At 38.6% G+C, this 19755-nt stretch overlaps 1 long non-coding RNA gene across 1 annotated transcript in view; it reads left to right on the top strand.

The window, feature by feature from the left end:
- LOC103481474 (uncharacterized) overlaps positions 1-19755 on the top strand; it is a 98603-nt gene that overhangs the window by 32485 nt on the left and 46363 nt on the right. Inside the window, exon 3 of the long non-coding RNA XR_536307.2 lies at positions 17782-17910. This is a non-coding gene — a long non-coding RNA (uncharacterized LOC103481474). The remainder of the gene's footprint in view (positions 1-17781; positions 17911-19755) is intronic.

Below are 19755 nucleotides of genomic sequence, written 5' to 3'. Positions count from 1 at the left end.
TGCGTATTTGCGTAATTGGAGATCTGACGCATGCGCTGCGCCCCTGCTGCTTGTGTGTGCACATTTAGGTTGTCTGGAGCAGAATGATCGATAGATAAAGATGATCCAAACACGAATGCCATGAAGTGAACAGAAGGTATTAAAGAATTTGAGCTCTGTAATATTTTTCTTTTCATCCTTATTCCAACTCTTTTTTTGAACTTTTTGGAGTTCATGCATGCAAACACTTCAAAGTTGATGGACCACACAGGGCAATTTTTAATAAACGTAATTCAGTTAGAACATTACCACCAAAAGTACTACAGTAAATATCATTCATAAAGTAAATTGCACACATATTCCTAAAAAGTGACATTTTTTCTGACTTTAATTTTAATTTTTAAGACTATGGTTTAATGACTAATAAAAACTTGTAATTCAGTTTCTTAGTTAAATCCAAATAAAGTACATAATTTACATACATCACATATAAACAGGGTTTTGTACCTCTGAGCAACAACCCAGTCCAGTCCCAGAAACTGTTGATGCTGTTTCTGCTCCAGGAGTGACTGAATACAATTGTGGCTGATGTTCTGAATACGTCTGTCCATCTGTAGCCCACTCATAGATATTCTCCCCTAATTTCTTAAATGGACCTCCCCTTACAGTTCTCCTAAGGTGTCACACAGATTTTCCTTCCACTAAACATTTTGATACAGCAATCTCTGAACTACCAGCTTGCTTAACAATGATCGTTTGAGGCTTTCTCTCTTTGAGGAAGGTGTCAGCGAGTGTCTGCTGGGCAACTGTCAAGTCAAAAGTCTGCACACACGGAAAAGCCTACTGCATGGGAATAGCATCAATTTATTTAATTAAGATATTGTAATTTTATAATATAATATTAAGTTTTCATAATCTGCAAGCCATAATAATCATGTCAGAAACTTTGTGTAGGAGCTGAGGTTTGAATAAAATTACTGAAATACCTAAATGTTTAGATTTTTTTTAAACCAATAGTCAGAGACATACCTGCATGAAGCAAAGATAAAAAAAAAAAGTTTTGATGCACCATTGTAGGTAAAAACCTTCAACATGTAACATCTTTCACATGTGTGTCTCCAGGTAGTTTTCAACTGGGAGGCGAAAGGGGGCCAATGATAATCTTTGGGCGGCACACCTAAACCAAAAGGCAAAAATAGCTCTTTAATACGAGCTAGAACACACTGTGGTGGTACTTAGTGAGGCGGTGCCAGAAGGAAGTGGTAGATATAGAAATGGTATGTTGTAAAGGGTAAAGAAAGACCTCAGCATTTATTAAAAATGAATAAATAAATATTTTATCTGACAGAAATGTGCTATGTTTCTTAACAATACTATTAAAAGTGCATATAAAACTGGTCAGCCAGGAAACGACAAGTTTAAAGACGTAGCCATTGTCCTCCTTTTCCCTCCTTTTAGTGGCACCTCTGCTCTTTTACATTTTTTGTATTTGCTAGAATTTTGCCCTGTACATCACTGCTGCCATGCAGGACAGCACACTGACAGCCTATCTGTCAGCTGTCTGTTATTTTTCCTCACTTGTTTTGTCACTTCTCTGTTGGATTTAAAGTTGATGAATACACATATGTTTGGCATAAAGTGGGATGTCCTTTTTCTCCTTCTCTTCATGCATGATAAGTACTTACAAAAACCGTAAATTTACCCCATTTTCTCCAAATTCTTGCCCAAAAATGTACTTTTTCTTTTTACTTGAACGGTGCTTTTAAATTTTTCCTTTTGCCACCATTAATCACTAGAGCTTCCACATTCCTCCCCATCGAACCAGACCCACTCATCTTATTACTCAATAGCCTATAAATGTCTTGCTGATCAGGCGAAAGTTTAAACATATGCAAGTGTTTTTTGATTGATAACAGGGCTGCTGTTTTCGGCAAGGGCTGTCAGGCTCTGACACAGCGCTTTGAGTTATTAGGGCAGAGAAGGGCGACCATAAATTTCAACCGTCAGGCAAAAAATCTCCTTTTATTGTGGACGTGATGGATGGTCCGCAGCAACAGACACCAAATTCTCAGCTTTATCCTTAAATGGCTTCCACAGTAAGTCATTAATTCAAAGCAGAATATTTTACCACCAGGGCTTCGTTATGAATCCTAATGCAAATACAGGTTTGGGTGCCATCATTCGTGACAATCAAACTCTTTTTTTTTATGACAGGTAATAGTTAATCATGAAGATTGTGGAGGAAATTAAAACTTTCAAGAGCAGGGGTGCCTCAAAAGGGTGGCCTGATGGGGGCCACTGATAATCTTCTGCCACCAAAACTAATAGCTGGAGGAAAAAAATCTTTATTACTTTCTTTAAAGTTTGAAATATCAAACTTTAGAAAGCATTTCAACCTCATAGTTTGTTTCGTTGACAAGTTATTTATCATATTTGTAAACCTTTTGTGTTTCTCCAAATGCAACTTAAAGCTGTTAAGGAAAACCTAATTCAAGCAGCTTGCATCCTGACGAAACTTGTGCTTATATTGTCTGAACAAGCTGAATCCGTTGTAAGATTTCAAGAATTTGTGCTTTTTAAAAAATATTTGATTTAATATTTTTGAATATGAATTTTGAGAAGCCTTACATTTTATCACTGTGACTGATGAAGGAAGATGTTGAAATATACTGGCTATTAAAGCCTACAGGACCAGGTCCATATTAAGTAACCTTGCGTGGATCATGTAACTTGTTGAAGGTTGATGCTTGCTCCTGGGCTGATTAGAAAATGTTAAATTAGATTGCGACAGTGCTTGTTTTAGCAGCAGCTAAACACATGATGAAGCTAAAAAGTAATGTCATTGTGGACACTTTAAAGGTTGCGAGCAGCGGTGGAAGATTAAGATGAAGGTGAGCCCCTGCAACAGTCCTGTTAATCTGCTCTGCCTTTGAAAACTATAACAACCTAAATCTTAAGAAAAATGTCAAAAACTTAGGCAGTTTACTTGTTAATGTGCCTTTAACCTTTTCATATTTATGCACATTCATGACAAATGTAAATATGTTTTATTTGGATTTATGTGATAAACACAAAGCAGAACATAATTATCGATTCACGGTTTTTCAAAATTTAAAAAGAGATGCAATTCCTTTTACTTTTGCGACAAGGCATGTAAGTGTCAAATCAAGCACCTGGAAAACGTTGATCTGGTCAGGTGATCCGAAAATGAATTATTTACATGCATAAACAATTCACGACGAACGTCTGATACCGTGAACGTGCCACCCTCACCATCTGCATGACAGTGGCAGCATCATGCTGTTGATGTTTTTATTCATCTTGGTCTGTGTTAATGGGAAGATGGATGGAGGTAACGCAGCAAAGGTTTCGTAAAGATACAACTCTGGGCGTAAGCGTTTAATATATTTATTTATTAAAACATTTAAAACAAAGTGCAATTTTCCTTTCCATGTTTTCATGTTGGTCCATTATGTAAAATCCAAATAAAATGAATAAAAATTTGCGATTGCAACTTGACAAAAATGTGAAACATTTCATGGAGTATGACTATTTTTCCCAAGATACTGCAGGCACCAAAGCTCCTAACATATAGCTTTCAAATAAGAAATGGGGGAGATATGGATGATAAATGCAGCATTATAATGTCAAGCAAATAGAATAAGAAATTCCCTCTTGGTGACATGAAAATTCACCCCTGTGGCAGCCGGCACAGGGTGCGCCACGTCAGCAGCCAGACAGGCCGACTGGATGTGACAGGTAAAAAGGCAAGATGATGGTTGGAAGGTGCTATTGTTTCGCAGTGCTTTCTTGACCTGTCAGGCCCTGGCGCTGGAGGGCCTGGATCGAGGACCTCCTTGTCAAGGAAAAAACAGCCTTAAAAGGCTGCTTATCCAGGCTGCGGTGATTGCTCCTGTTTAATTGATTTGCTTTGCGCTGAGGCCTGTCACATTAATAATGGTTAAGTACAGCCCGCGTGTGTCACCCACAGTGGTGCGTCTATCAGGAAATTAACAGCCTTAACTAACTGCCGTCTGTGAAGCGGCGAACGGTGGGATCATATGAGGCACGGCGGTTTTGTGCACAGGCTGATCGCTTTAGTATAGCATCCAGCAAAGTTTCTGTTCCCTGCCTATTCAAAATTACATTAGATGTGCTCCCTGGTTCAACTATTAATACATCCCCATGCACACATGCAGTATGACTACTTTTTAGAGTGCAACATGGAGCTAAAGTCTAAGTAAGGGTTGCAGACTGAATAAAACTCCTACTCCGCACCACTTCTCTACAGCCTTTGACAGGTTGCTCCAGACATTAAGTCGTTCTGATATTTCCATGACTGACTGACACTTGGAAATTGTTCCCATCACCTTGATAGCATGGTAATGCACCTTGCATGCGGACTGTCTTTAAAGTGCAGGAAATTAGACTCCAAGCTGAAAGTCTCCCTCCCCCCACCTTTCAGCCAAATATGACAAGAAAATAGACTGCTTTTCTTCCCTGCCCAGAGAGGGGGGAAGAAAGGGCCCCACAGAAGCCGGCAAAGAATAAGCGGTTATACGCGAATGTGTCAAGAAGTATTACAGATATTATGTTCTCAAGACAGGACATTTGAGATACTTAGAAGTCATACCCATTCTCTTTGACTTCTCTGAGGATATTTTCCTCTCTCCCGCTACCTTCTCGTGTCAAAGACCGTAGCGCCGACTTCATTTTGCGAGAGCTCAACTCGAAGGTGACACGCGGAACTTACAGTATCTAGCCGGAAGTCAGAGCGCCGGAGCTCAGCTCTGACAGTGAGAGTCAGAAAAGTTGAGTTGCAGCCAAGATGGTGCTGGTTGAAGGGTCTTATTCACTTTGTCTCCTCAATTAGTCAAAGCTGGTCAGGAGCTGAAAGTAAAGCCTGCGGAGATGGCGCGCTGTCGTCCACTCGCCGTCAGGTGGGTGAGGATCCCCCCTGTGGGTTGTAGTCATGCTGTAGAGAAGAGTTAACTTCACCTTACCTCCCTGTTAGCACTGGAACCAGCTGCTGGATTCGAGCTGACAGCTGCCGTATTACTGGTTTAGAACTTTGTAGAAACTCCAAGAGGCTCATGTCAGACCCAGTTGGCTTTGAGCTGCACAGGAACAAACGTTTTCATGTTGGCTGACATTAAAGTTTGGCGTATAACTCGATTTTGCATATTAAGGTTGCAGCTGTAAAGTATTTTCTAAAAGTTCTGTGGCTGTCCTGATTTCTCTGATAATTAAAGATACAGTTCAAACAAATCAAACAAGACCAGAATCAAAGCACTTTCTAACTTATGCAGTTCAGATTGTCTTCTTCTTTTAACACACCAAACAATGCGACCCATCTTGCCTTTTAAAGTCGGTGTCTCAAATCAGTTTATAGCGCACCATGCAGCGAGATTTTAACCGAGGAGCATTAACTGTAAAATCAACATGACACACATCCAGCACGAGATGCTGATCCTTCACATTTGTTCGTCTAGATTTAATTTCTGGAGCCTAAGTCAGGGGGTGGAAATGTTCAGGTGGCGCGTTGTGACGCTGGAAGCGCTGTGCAGGTCAGGATGAACGTCTGTGACGGGCAGATTATTCAGACTAAAGCAGCCTAAAGAATGATCTTGTCACATTTCACAGTCAGGATTATAGAGATTCACAGGAGGAGCGCTTCAGTCAGGAATTACCGTCATGTGGTCGGCTGGAGACAAGCATGCGAGGCATTTGTCAAAACAGGCTTGGACACTTGCTGTTCAGTTTGTCTTCACAGTGATCACGTATCGAAGCAGAAGGTTGTATCTCTATGATTTGTGGTTTTGGTTGCATGCATTTCACATTAAAAAAAAAGGACACCAGATTCTTTGTGAGCCTTTGGAGACTTTGAAAGTCTCTCTCAATGTTGGCAAGGATTTTTGGTATACTCCTCTTTAAGTCTTACAATGGATTTTAAATTAGGCTGAGGTTTGAACATTGACTGGACTCTTCTTGCCATTCTGTTGTAGATTTGCTGCTCCTCTCGAGAAACCAGTTTAGTGTGAGATCAATTTGGTCTCACATTTGACTAGAAAACTTCTGTGTACAGAAAACTTCATGGACAACTCATCGCTTTGTTTTTACATTGCACATTAAGACAAATTGTTTCTACTTTACTGTCGTCTGTCTGAAGAACTTTGTTCCAAAAGTCTGTTTAGATGAAGCTTTGGAAAGTCATGCATCTAAATTCTTTTTATAGAGGCTTTTTCCTGGCAACCCTTCAAAGCAAGCCACACTTGTTCCGTTTTTCTCTAATTGTCATTTTGTTTGTTTGAAATTCTACATGCTAACTAAGGCATGTGAAAACTGAGTTGTAGCTCTTAGTTTTCTGCAGTTTCTCCAAGCAGATTCCATGTGTTAAAAAGGGGTGCAAATATTATGGCTTGAAATCTGATTATATTAAAATACCTCACAGTATTTCTAATATATCAAAGAGCTTTTGTCAGGCTTGCTAAAAACAACTGGGTGCAAATAAATTGACAAATGTCTGATCCAATCTAATCAATTTGGCTGAGAATAGTTTCTCAGAAACAACTATAATCTTTACAGCTTTTCCATTTGAATAAAGTGCTAAATTGCATAGCCACAAATGAACATGCATACATTTTAAAATAAGCACACACAGTTTAACAAGAAGTTTACATACACTACATAAAAAAGACATTGATCTTTTTTTTTTTCTCCTCATTGTCTGAAGTTAAACTTTTCTGGTTTTTGCTCATTTAAAATGACCAACATTGTTTCTATTTAATAAATATGTTAGATATTTACTTATTAATGTATTCAAAGTGAGAAGCTTACATACATTTCCTCAGTTTTTAGTCACATTGGCTTTGGGCTGTATGGCTTGGGTCAAATGTTTTAAGCGTTCCTCCACAAGCAAAACGAATTGTCATAATTTCATCAATTATTTAACAAGTGTAAAGCTGGCAACATACTTTAAATCAAGATAGCATGGATTTGTCTGCTGCTTGAGGATATCACAACCAACAGACACGCTAGTCATGAATACCAACATAACCTTTTTAGCTTCTTTGCAGTTTTAAGCTAAAGAGCTATAATAATATGTTCTTTTTTCTTCGAGTCAGATATGAATTTGATTATCGAGCTAAAAATCTATTGAACTTATACAACTCAAACCAGAAGTGGATAATTCTACACTGAACAGAGATTCTTTTGAACACACTTTATTTCTGAAAATATAAAAGTTACACGTTCAATGAGTTTCTTTTGGCTTTAAGACTATGTTAGGTTTGTTAAACATTTAATGGCAAAACAACAGGTAATTCTTATTTTTGCCAAAACATTTTTCCAGAATCCCTTTTTGTGCTCAACACGATATCATATTTTGTCTCATGTATGTTTTCCTTCCAGTCTTAAATGTTTTGCGTGTGAAAATAATGACCTTTTTATTTTAAGTCTCAGTCTTAAAAAAAAACTTATCGGCAGCAAAATGTTGCTTCTCTTTCTTCTTGAGATTTTTAATGGGGGCTTGTACCCTCAAGATCAACCAACTGCTCAAAACTCACAAAGGCTGCTGATTTCTCTCTTAAATCCGATTGAATCTGTAGGGGTGTACTTAGTTTTTGTGCTCCCCCTGCCTCCTGTGACTATATGTTGCTCATAGCAGTGCCTGCTATATTTATGTCTCTGCATTTTAAATGAAAACGAGGCTGAGTGTCTTCAGGCGATCAGAATGAGCTATTACCATGATGATTGAAAAGCGAGGGAGCGAGTGAGCTGAAAAGACAAAGTAGAAGAGGCCTGACAAATGAAATCAAACTTCATAAGACCTGCCAGTGGTGTCAGTTGTTATCCATATCTCAAGTGCATTATGGTACTGCAACGCAGCGCACTGCCTTCTCATCTGTCGACTCAGATTCATCACACTCTTGACTGTTTCTTTTAAGTCACAAGTGTCAGTGTGAAGAGGAGTCTTAATTGACAACTGAGTGGCACGGACGTGGAGTGCAGCCTTTATTTTTGTGCCAAGACGGGTTGTGTTGTTTTGATGAGCTATTATTGGCAGAAGCCAGCAGCAGATAGCGGTCGGCCTGGAAATGGGAAGTGACATCAGACAGAGAGGAGCTTGTCATTGTCTTCGGGCGAGTTCAGCCTTGCTGTAAGTTTAGGAGCAGCCTGTTGAAATGTCACTCTGAGGAATTTCTTATCTCTCAGGAGGAGAAATTTGGGTTGATTTTTGTGAAATTATTTAGACATCTGGCAGCTGGTTGTGTTGCTGGCACAGTTTAAGGAAGATTTTGTTTTCTAGTGACTTATATTCCTGTTGAATACAGACGAGCCTCTGGCTATGCAACTCACAAAAATATTTTGTCAATTTTCTTTTTTTTAACATTTTCTGTCAAAACCCTCTGTTTGGATTTGGACTGAATCTGTTTACATAATATTTACTCTAGAAGGCCAGGCCATCCGTTATTGGTGTCTAATCTATTCTGTTCTTGCGTCTGTTGTTATGTGAAGCAGGCTGCAACGTTCAACGATCTGAAAACAGTTTCAGTAGAAAGGGCTCTTGTTGTCGTCGTCGGTGTCACAAGTGGACACTTCAGGTTCAGGATCATACATGTTTTTTAGACGCATTTCTCCTTCACACCTTAGTTCCAGGAATATTTCATGACCAGGTTACTGGTAAACTTTGTTCCAAAAATAGAAGAAGTTAATAAGATAGAAGAACATTATACAAAGAATATTATATAACCTACAGTGTCTACTGGTCATACTCGGGGATACATTTTAGCCACAGTTTTATTCTGTATTTTACTGGGTGAGTGAGGACAGGGACTAAAGTCAACCAAACCACATTTATGTATTGATAACATTGTCATTTATGCAACATTTATACAAAATTATTCATTGTTATGATAAACAAGAGTACAGTTTCTATAGGTTTTCCTCAATGATCAACTTCAGCCTGTATTTCTCTGTTATTGAATGAACTACGATCAGGACTAAATTCAATCAAAATACATTTATGTTATAATAAATCCTGGTTGTTTCTTCTGTGTTTCCCACCCTTAGGTTTTATACTAAAACCAATGCCTACACTGTTATTTCTAAAGTATTCAATACTATTGATCAGAGCAATTCTTTGGGTCTTAATAAAAGGTCTCCAAATGTATGAATTATTTTTCTAGAGGATTCAGTGTGTTGCCATTTAAATTACGATACACACTTACAATGCCTCCATGTGTTCCCCAAGGCTCCAGTTTAACTTTCATTTTCTTCTCAGTTTTAATAAAATGGATTGAATGGGGACTAAACCATGTCAAAACAAACGTATATGTTGATGACAATTTTATGTATTGAGAATTGCAAAAAAATTTCAGTCATAGACCAGTCTGAATTTCTGCTCAAATATATTGCATAAAAAGATGGTGTATACATACCTAATGATTTGGCTTAGGTAAAAATTTGGTTTTCATTATTACATTAACAATTTTTTAAAAGTTGTGACCTATATTTTATACATTTCAATTGAACAAATGTTTTTTTTTCCCTTTTTAATCCAGAAAACAAATTTTAACCAACTCTCAGTACGTCAGTAAAGTGTCTATAACACAGAGCTCCATACAAGCGCTTCATAATCACAGCGTTCTCCTCTAATATTCTCTCACCCATGGTACAATCTAAATAAATAGTTTTCGGGGCACTGCGTTTCACTGTACATTGATCACGAACACAGGACCACAGGCAACAATGCACAGAAGAGAAATGTCTTCCCTATTTTCACTCATCTGAGACTCTGCGTACTCCTTAATAGACAGAATCAGAATGTCTGCTGTGGTGTTGCAGGCTTTATGAGACCATTACCGCTTTTTATTGTGTATCCCTGGACTAATGGCTTTCTATACTTCCTCTGATTTACTGCCTGTCAGCTTTGTGGCTGTCCATTAGAAAGGAGGGTTGACACCGAGCCAGCGCTTGAAGTGCCCACTGTTAAAAAGAAGGAAGTCATGTCTCACACATAGACGCCAGGATCTCTTTAAAACACTGTTTCAAAACATACTCCTGGCAGCTCATTTACCAGCTTGTCTTCTGCTTCAGTGGTGCTTTTATTAGGTCATTATGTGACATAAGTGACACATGTCTGCAGTAGGTAATATAAAAGTTTAAAAAAATCTGTCAAATCTATTAACATTACACTTTATTAACGTGAAATTGGCTGCATTAAAGTTTTATTTTCTGGATGTGAAATTATACTGGACTTACATTTGTTACTGGTCTTAAGCTCACCATTAAAAATCAATTTGCCAAAATGGCTTTATTTCAGCTTTGATTTTGTAATGTATTCATGGATGGTATCCTGTTGCCATAGCACTGTATGAGTCACTAAATTCATGGTTACTGTTATTCACTTTTTCTGAAAGGGTCCTTTAAATAATGCTAATATAATTTTAATGCTCTTCAGTGGAATCTTTGACCCCAACACCATCAATGACCTATGTAATTAACTTTGGTTGGTCTGGTAGTTTTAACGTCTGAGAAGTTGGAGTCTTGGAGTCAGTCTCTATTTAATATACACCAAAAGAAGAAAACTACATTGACATAGTATAACTTTTTTTAAAATGCTAAATATAACCCCCTTCTTGACCTCTTGCAAGATAAAACAATGTTTTATATTGCACGTATAATCTGGTGATGCATTAATTTTCGTAGGGTTTACAGAGCAACCTGAATTGGGCTACATTCAACTTGATATTCGCAGACATGGGATCCTTGAGGGGAAAAAAAATCAGATCTTTTGAGAGTCAAAAATAAAAAAAAATCTATCTTAAACACAAATTTATATCAGCAAACACATCACACGTAAGTGCTAACAGATTGCAGCAACTTTCTTTGGTGTGGATGTTGTTACTGAAGGAGGGACACATGTAAATTAGGACATTTTGGCATCATTAAGGGATTTTAAATTAGAGGAAGAACAAAAAGGCCTATAATTTTTTTTTTTAAGGAAATTATGTTTTATAGGGAGTAATGTGGTTGTTAATTTAGGCTGCTACATCATACAGCTAGTCTCTGTGGGTGCTGGTCATTTTACTCCTCCTCCATTTTGTAATCTTGCAGTTTTTTCTTTGTCATTTTATTCAAAATGTTGGGGTGGTTCAAAGCAGAGCTATGTGTGGCACAATGTCAATTTATACACACCTGGAGGGTATCTTATCAAACTGGATCGGTATCAAATTGACCAGAACCCAACTTTAGTATAACAGGAAGACCAAATGTATTACAGAACATATTTATTTTTATGATTTCAGCTTCCAGCCTCCATCTTTTGTGGAAGATACTTTGTTTGAAAATGTTGGTAATCTCTTGTAATGTCTATTTTCTTCATAGGAAATGTAAACATAGACTGGCAATAATGCTAATTGTGCTAATCACTAATATAAGATGTTAAAAATAGTTTAAAATTCATTCTAAATTATTTTCTTGATTTAAAATGAATCAAACCTAGTCTTGCAGATCACTTCTTCTACTCACAAAGTGCATTTTTTCCCCCTAAGCTCCAGATTTTATTCAATGATGACGTGTTCGGAAATTGGGTTCAAACTTATGATCAGTGCATTTCTAAATGTTTTCTTCTATAAGGCTTTTCTTTTGACAATATAAAAAAAACTAGAAGTAAAATCCCTTAAAATAGCTGTCAGTTAACACAGTTATTTGAAGTCCAATACATGCTTTTTGAGAATTTTTGCTAAAACACACAATTTAGATTAAACACAAACTAACTAAAGAAATTTTAACTACAACTATTGTTTAGCATTCTGCCCTTTAACTCCCCTTGGTGCCTGCTGTTAGAGGTAAAACATTTATTCTAAGCTGCTCTACTGAAGCAGAACACGGTGCGAATGATGGAGGTCCAACAACACAGCCGTCAGCCAAGGAATCTGAGTGTGTGAAACAAAAGACACATCACGCTGACATGATGTTCAGCAGGTCATGCTAGGGTGAAACCAGAAATATGCAAGACTTCAGTCGTTCAGCAACATGCAAAACCGCTCTCGGAGCTGGTGATGAACATGTTACTATCGGACTTCTTAAGAAATGGCAGAGTTTTGTTATTGCAAAAACAGCTGCGAGAGCGGACCACCAGGGCTGCAAAACTGAAGCCTTTCAGTGTCAGCCCACCCTCCTCAGTACCTTCCACACCTCTTTACCCCATCACATGAATCGCAGTCACTACCCTTCACTGCTTCTGTGACAAAAGACGCTTTGAGGTTGTGCTCTTCTTCTTTGTGCGCAGAACAGGCTGTGAACAGAGCTACTAAAGAAGAGGATGGCTTAGGAGGGGCTTCTTGAAGAAAGCATGTCCATATTAAAAGAAAGCAGCAGAAGAAATAGAATAATAACCTCAAATTCTCCAATTTTAGGATGCAAAAATGTAAGGAACTGACTTTGGCCTTAAAATTTAAATCGTTAGACTCCTCTTCATCAAGCTGTGCAACGGATTTCATTGATGATAATATGCCTGAGCCCTAAGCTGCACCTTTCTGCATTCATCGCCCCAAGAATCCTCTGTGGGGGTTTGAAACTTCAAACAGTTCCTCATGAAAAAGTCAGGAGGTATCAGACATGTGTTCCCCCCCCTCTCTTTGCCCCCCTACCCTGCTGTCTTGCCAACACCAAAGGCCAGAATTGATTTTGTGTGAAGCAGGACCACCTCCACCCCCATCGGGGATCACCTGGCATCCATTGAGCCTGAACCTCTCATGCCTCACGGATAATAAGAAACGGTTTTCAAAGTAAATTTCAACAACATCGCTGTGCGTTTGCCTTCAGAACATCTGAATAAAGTTACATTGGTTAATTTCTTTTTGCTCTAATTCCACATGGATGATCCTTGTGCATGAGCTAATAAAGTGAGGTTTATGGATGATCCAGGAGAGATTAGTCGAGATAAGAGGAATGTCCTGCACTCGGGATGCTTTACCATTGGTCTCAGTGTAAACAAAAAAAAAAAGAAAGAAGAAAATGCAGTATGAAGGGTCATGGAGGAGGCCAGGAGAGATAAAAGTCTGAGGTGGCTTTGTTGAACAGATATCCTTTTGCGATCCCCTTTAAATTGCACATTCCGTCGTGTTTGTCTTCATGTTTTCTTTCTGGTACGAGTAGAAAAACAGCGAAGGACAAGTTATGATTTTAAACTTTTGGAAGTAACCCATACTGTAAGCTATTACTATTCATCCAATTAACATTAGAGGAATAATCTTGATCTTTTGAGGCTCTGGACACTGAAATTATACTTCGTTCTTTGTTGGAAGACTCCTCCAGACACAGGTGTCTTTAGAGTACAGTCACTCGAGTCGCTGCACTCAGGTGATTGGCATTTTACTAAGTGTGAAGTATCTATATCTATTGCCAATTGGCTGGACTTCTGTTTAAATAGGTCGGTCACTTTAAAGGGGGTGAATATTTATCCTCCCAATTATTGTCATTATTTTGTAGGAAGCAGTTTTCACTTGAACACTAAGGCGTATTTATTTTTTGAAAATTTTTGAAAAAAGTAAAACATCCAATACTTTTTATGGGCACTGTCTGACTGACAAGTTTTCTAATGTCTGATTTGGGTCATGATTTTGGACTAGATAGGGGAAAAAAAAACTATTCATATGTACAGTGTCAGCAGTTTTCTTTATTTTTTTTTTGTAATTGACAGTAACACATGCAAAGCGTACCTTGAACAGATCTCCAAACCAAGAAGAAAGTGCTATTTGCTGACTTCCTATAACAGATGCTGGTGCCCGTCTCTGGGAAGTGAAATGTCCTGGATCTGGTGGCACTGCCATATAACTGCTGTATAAATAGATTCCTTTGACAGCACCATTCATCTCTGGACATAAACACATCAACATTAAAAGACAGCTCACCAAGACCTCTGTGCTTGTTAGGGCAAGATCAGCAGTCCAGATGCCCAAGATGTAAACTTGTGAGGGGAAGATTAATCTATCTTTCATTCCTGTCTTTGACAGTAGTTATAAATCTGATTTAGCGGTTGAGCGGGGGGCCATGACGCAGGGCAGTTGGGCATTAAGCTTTCAAAGAGTGATATCAAGAGGACTAACTCGTGACACCCGGCCTGCTGCAAAAAGGTCAAAAGTTCTTGGATTTGGTGCTGTGAATCTGTTCATCTCGTTTTTGTGCTATTTTCAAAATGGTGATGATCATGTGATTAGGACAGGACAGGCGGTGTGCACAGAGTGTCAAAGGAGCTATTTAGCGGTGGATGGATGGGAACAGGAGATCTGAGGTGGTCACATCCTGTGACCATCTGCACGGCAGTCATGCTAGTCATTCCAATTGCACACAGATGCTCAGACATACCATGACACACCACGCAGATATTTGAAGGCGTGACAATAAGGGTAATGCCATAGTTCACGGAATGTCAACTGGATTCTTACAATCTTGTTTTTCATTAATAAATGTATTTTTTTTGCAAGTAGGCATAGTGGTTTTAAGCTACTTTAAATTGTATCAATGGTCATAAATCAACCAGATTCATAATCCATGAAAATCATTTAGGGTGAATTTGCGACCTTACACTGTGTTGTCTATTTATCAAAACAGCTCCAAAGTGCATGGTTTTATTTTTTTCCTTCCATCCATCTGTTCATCCGTGTAATGGCTATACTTTATTAATTTAAAAAAATCCAACCAAATCACAAGTCAATTTCAAAGTGGCTGCTTTGTATTTTTCTCTCTCGCTTTAACCGAAATTATACCAGACTGTGACTTTAAGACTGAAGTACGTGCTGATTTGCGATTTTTACAAGCGGAAGTGGTAATGGTCAACCAACTGTCAGCCACATGACTGAAACATCAGGAAGGTGGAGAAAAACCAAGGGCTCAGGGAGGAGCTGGAGAAAGCCTGACAGGGGAAGGCAACTATACCATGCCTGCCTGTGGTCATTAGCCCACTTGGGCCAGTGACGCCCAAACTGGAGAAGTTACTTCAACAGCTACCTTGAGCAAAGGATTGAGGCTCTCAGTTAACATAGTTTCATTCTTCACAGAGGTTTTTTTTTATTTAAGTGGATATCACTTGAATATTTTGTGTTTCATTTTGTAGTAACTCTTCTTCCACCTACAAAATCCACTTTTATTTTTTATTTTTATTACTGGTTTCTGGTTGTTGCATCCTTGAATTTTAAGTTTTCAAGTGTGTTTATTCCTGAGTTTAGAGAACTGTTCTTGGTGGGCGAGAAGATATCTGGTCTCTTTACTTACTTTACTCTCTTAACTTTTTTTTTTTTACAAGAAAGCTATACATTATTTTTCTGGAACAAAACACAATGACAGACTTCAAAATGGTGGTGGACGCTGACGTCGACCTTGTGGATGTGAAAGTGCGTTGAGGGTGTGACTGCAAGTGATTTTTGTTTTTTTATGAGATAAGAAGTTTTAGTTCATTTTGAAAAACAAGAGAAAGGCCAATTTAGATTTTTCCTAGTACATACCTTTGAGATTTTCAGGTTTTCTTGCTCTAAAATATAATAATAATAATAATAATAATAAAAAAAAAAAAAAGAACTACCACTCACTTCACAACTGGGACTCTTCTTTTTGTCCCCCTCCACTTTCTAATAAACTTTTAATCAAGCAAACGTCAGTGGTCTCCTCTCCCCACATAACATTCATACAGGACAAAGTAAGTCATAATAACATACTGCCGACTTAAAGGAACATAATTAAACTAATGATGGCGTCGATTACTCCACTGGTGTGGTTTTGGCTGCTCGGGAGCATTTTTAATTTCATTTCTTTTTCCCCCCCCTGAGTCGTTGTGCGGAGGACAGTGAGGATTTTGACATGTCAGAATGTGCGGGGCCAGAAGGAGGATTAATGGCCGCCTGCCTGTACCCAAGGTCCTTCGGCGGTAATTGCAAGCAGAATCTGACTCTATGATCTCAGCAGTGGTATGCGACATGCCAAAACAGCCTGCCTTTGACAGATTGCCTTTCTGCAGTAATAACTTAAGCACGCTCGTTCTCTCAAATTAGACATTCCCTGCTTCCCACAGCACTAAATGGGAGCAACGAGTTATTTGCACCCTGTCTGAATATATCTTCGGTGGGATGAATGATTTTACTTTAAGCTACTTTTGAGATCCCACAGTTTCACCTTTGACAACATCACAAGAATCAAACAAAATACAGCAAATACAAATCAAATTAAGTGAAATCCTCATTTTTTTGTATTTTCTAGTATAAACTTAAATGGCTGCAAATGTTTTTAGGTGTTCCACAGTCTTCGCCTGCAGGTCTGTGCTGAAATAAATCCCAGTGTGGGTCTCTGTCTGGCTCTCTCTCTCTTTTTCATTCTCTCCGTTGATAGTTTGTGTCCAGCCTCAGGACAGAGGGACTCCTATGAGCCACTCTGTGGTGGGTTGTGTTCTCTGGAGCAGTTAAAAGCCTGGCAGCCCCACCTCATGACTGTCCAAACACAGTCGACTCTAGGCATCCACATCAAACAGGCCTCTCTTACGAAGCCCCATTGGAAAGTTAGCCACAGGGGTGCTGAGGTTATTTATTTAGTTTCCACATATAAAAATGCGACTGGTCTCAGATTCTTTAGACTTTCTTTTCCCTTATTTTCCCCCGCGTTCTCATTAATGTTAGTAATTAATGGGACAAAGCGGCGTTTGAGGAGCAGTTTACACGCTGCGACTGGATCTGCTCAGCACTGCTGGATCGAGTCAAAAGCAAGATTCAGGGAGCGTAACTAGAAAAGACAAGTTAATGAAAGATTCTTTCAGTCCTCTCAGCAGCGCCATGCACGGCCGACATGTCGGAGCAAAATTAACTTTCCCGGACTATGTGTGCTTTAGAGCGCGTGCACTGGCATCACTAATTCACCCCATCCTGAGAGATCCTTCGACATTGACGCTCGAGAGTAGATGCTATGTCAAAATGTAAATAAACTCTGGAGGAGCTTTGGCTCAGTGTGGGATGAAATTTATAGTTTTGGCATTTACTCCGCAGTCATCATTCATCCCCCTGTCGAGAGGAGAGGCCTTGATCAGCAGAGCCTCCGTTGGCCCTCAGATGACCCCACAGGCTATCTGACCAGCTGTGGTTCAGATGCCTCAGACTCAGATGTTCACATTTCTGTAAGACTGTTAACCCGCTCTCCAAAACAGTCTCAGACAGGAAAAACCCTTTTCTAAATTGGATGAAGCAGTCTTATAATTTTGAAATAAGAGACTCTTGCTGTTTAGCTGTGTTGGGTCATTTGAAAACCTTCTAGGTCTTAGAGTGTAGAGCACTGAAAAAGACCAAGCTGTTGTCTAACACAATCCTATTCAAATGTATCTCTACCTCTTGAACTTTTTGACTTTAGACATTGTAGTTTTAAAACGTTTTAACAAAATAGTCTCTAGAGTGCATTTGTATTCGGTCCCCTCACTTTTTTACTGTAAACAGGCTTTTGGGAAGATCTGCTAGAGGTTTTTTTTTTTTACCAGTATCAAAAAGTCAGTCAGATTGGATGGAAAGCATCTCTAAACACAAGAGGCAAAAATGTTGAGAACCATGTATATTTTAATGTCATACAATGCAACAAAATGTAAACATGTCCAAAGAGTATAAATAGTTTTGCAAGGACTGAAATGAAGTATTGCCATTTATCTTAAAGCTAACTACTAAAAGCATCAGTCACAACTGTCCGGCTCGCATCAAGCACACGGCCACTCACTTCGGGAGGCTTGAGTTCATGTGGAAGAACTTAAGCACATGCTTTGTTTTTTCTCAGCACCATGAAACAAGTGATTGTGTTTGCTGACTGCCTGCCGAAACGCATCACTGGCAAGAGGAAAGCTGGACACCTTCTCACTTCATCCGAAAGAACAAAGCCCCTCAGTGCTTTTCCTCCTTTTAACAGGTGAGTGCTCCAGCTATTAATTTGTGCAGGGCCACCTGCTTTAATTGGTCTTAATCTGAAGCGAGCGGCTTTGATCCCTCTGACAGTTTGACTGCATTAGCACGAGTGCGGAGGCTAATCCCATGCGTCGCTCGTTCTTTTTTCTCAGCCAGAGGCCTGTCCAATGATAATATGTCAGCTGAGGGATAAACCCTCATCAAACAGCCAGGTCTAAGCTGCTGGAAAGCGGGGGGCAGAGGGGCCACCTGCATGCTTCGCTTCAGACAGAGATGCAGACATAAAAAAGCCACGGTTTTTCAAGGCTGTAATAGTTAGTGTCCTCTACTTAAACTTGTTTTTGTGTTTCGGTATCTTATGTCCTGTGACCTCACACTTCTTGATTCAAGATTAACACTATTACATGGTCCTCTGACCTCGAGTGAAGCCTGGCTGCTACAATGACTTCTTTATTTCCACCATCTGAGCGCTGATCACACATACCCCCACACACATGATCCACATGTCCAAAAAACAGGGGCTTTATCTGTCTTCTGTCATTTTATTAACAAGTAACAAGCATGTGAAGTGTTTGTCCTGAACTCCGTCTGAACTCCCATGAATTATGATAGCCATCTCACAGTCTACACTATCTGCTTTCAGCAGAGGAATAAAGAGATAGTGTTAGAAAAGAGAAAAACAGCAGCTCTTATGCTTACCCAGTGATTATATCACACATCATGGTGGTTTTACTTATCATTACTGGCAGATCTGGACTTCAGTGGATCTGTTTTATGCTTTGTGTTGAAGGGATGTTAAATTGGCCTTTTTTCAGGGGGTGTTGCATGTGAAAAAGAAAGCTCAAATGAAAGCTAAAGGGTTTTAAAAACCTTTTTTGTCCATTTTTATCCTTTTTAATTGGAGGGCAAGAACAGTGGCATTTCCTGTCATTGTTTGGATGACAATATGTTTTTGGTTTCAAATAAAAATGAGATGAAAAGAAAGATGCACACTGCAGGACTTTTTGGAGTGTCTTGCTCTGAATATGTTACAGTAAACTATAAAAATTAGGTTTCACAACCAGCTTTCAATCAGGAAGGAAGGACATAAAACAGGGAAGGACTAAAGCGAAGGGGTAAGAAAAGTCTGTCAAAAATTCCTAGAAGTCACTAAGTAATGTTTTACCATAAGTTATATATTTGTCCATATTCATATAGCTGTAATGGCTGCTATAAGAGAGAGGAATATCAGAGTAAGAGACAGAATGAGTGAAAAGTAATAAATATGTTTGGCCCCACTAATTCATGCTTTTTTTTATCGCATATCAAACTCTGGTACCAGCATAAGTGACATTTCACATGTATCTTTCTTGAATTTCAGGTCCTCTTCATTATATTTATACAGCAGGAACAAAGAAAGTGATGGGTTGTTAATTTTTATTCATTATTATAATTTTATTTTCACTTAATATAAAGTTTCAGTTAATTTTACCTTGTATGAATTGTTAGAGGTAAGACAAATTATTACATTTATGATTTATTACAAAAAAATATGCACTATTTTTTCCCTCCATTGAAAAAACAATGTATTTAAGCTAAAGGTTGGACTTTTTATTTTTTACTGTCAGGTTATGCTACTGCAAAAAAAAAAAGAAGAATGCATTTACTTTAATACATTTTACGTATTTTTACCAATCAACAAGAGGCATGCAGGATATGTAGTCTGTGTACACATAAATGTAAAAGAAGCAAGCTCATTTAGGTTGCAATGCCATTTAAGTTTATTTTTGTTGTTGCACATTGTCTATACATAAATTGTTCACCAAAACAGCTATAGTCTCAAGTAATCATTTCTGGATTTAAAGTATTC

The sequence above is a fragment of the Poecilia reticulata genome, chromosome 19 (assembly GCF_904066995.2).
Source record: "Poecilia reticulata chromosome 19, P_reticulata-male-v2, whole genome shotgun sequence".
Taxonomy (NCBI): Eukaryota; Metazoa; Chordata; class Actinopteri; order Cyprinodontiformes; family Poeciliidae; genus Poecilia; species Poecilia reticulata.
The sequence above is the reverse complement of the archived record's forward strand: the minus strand, read 5'-3'. Positions and strand labels throughout refer to the sequence as shown.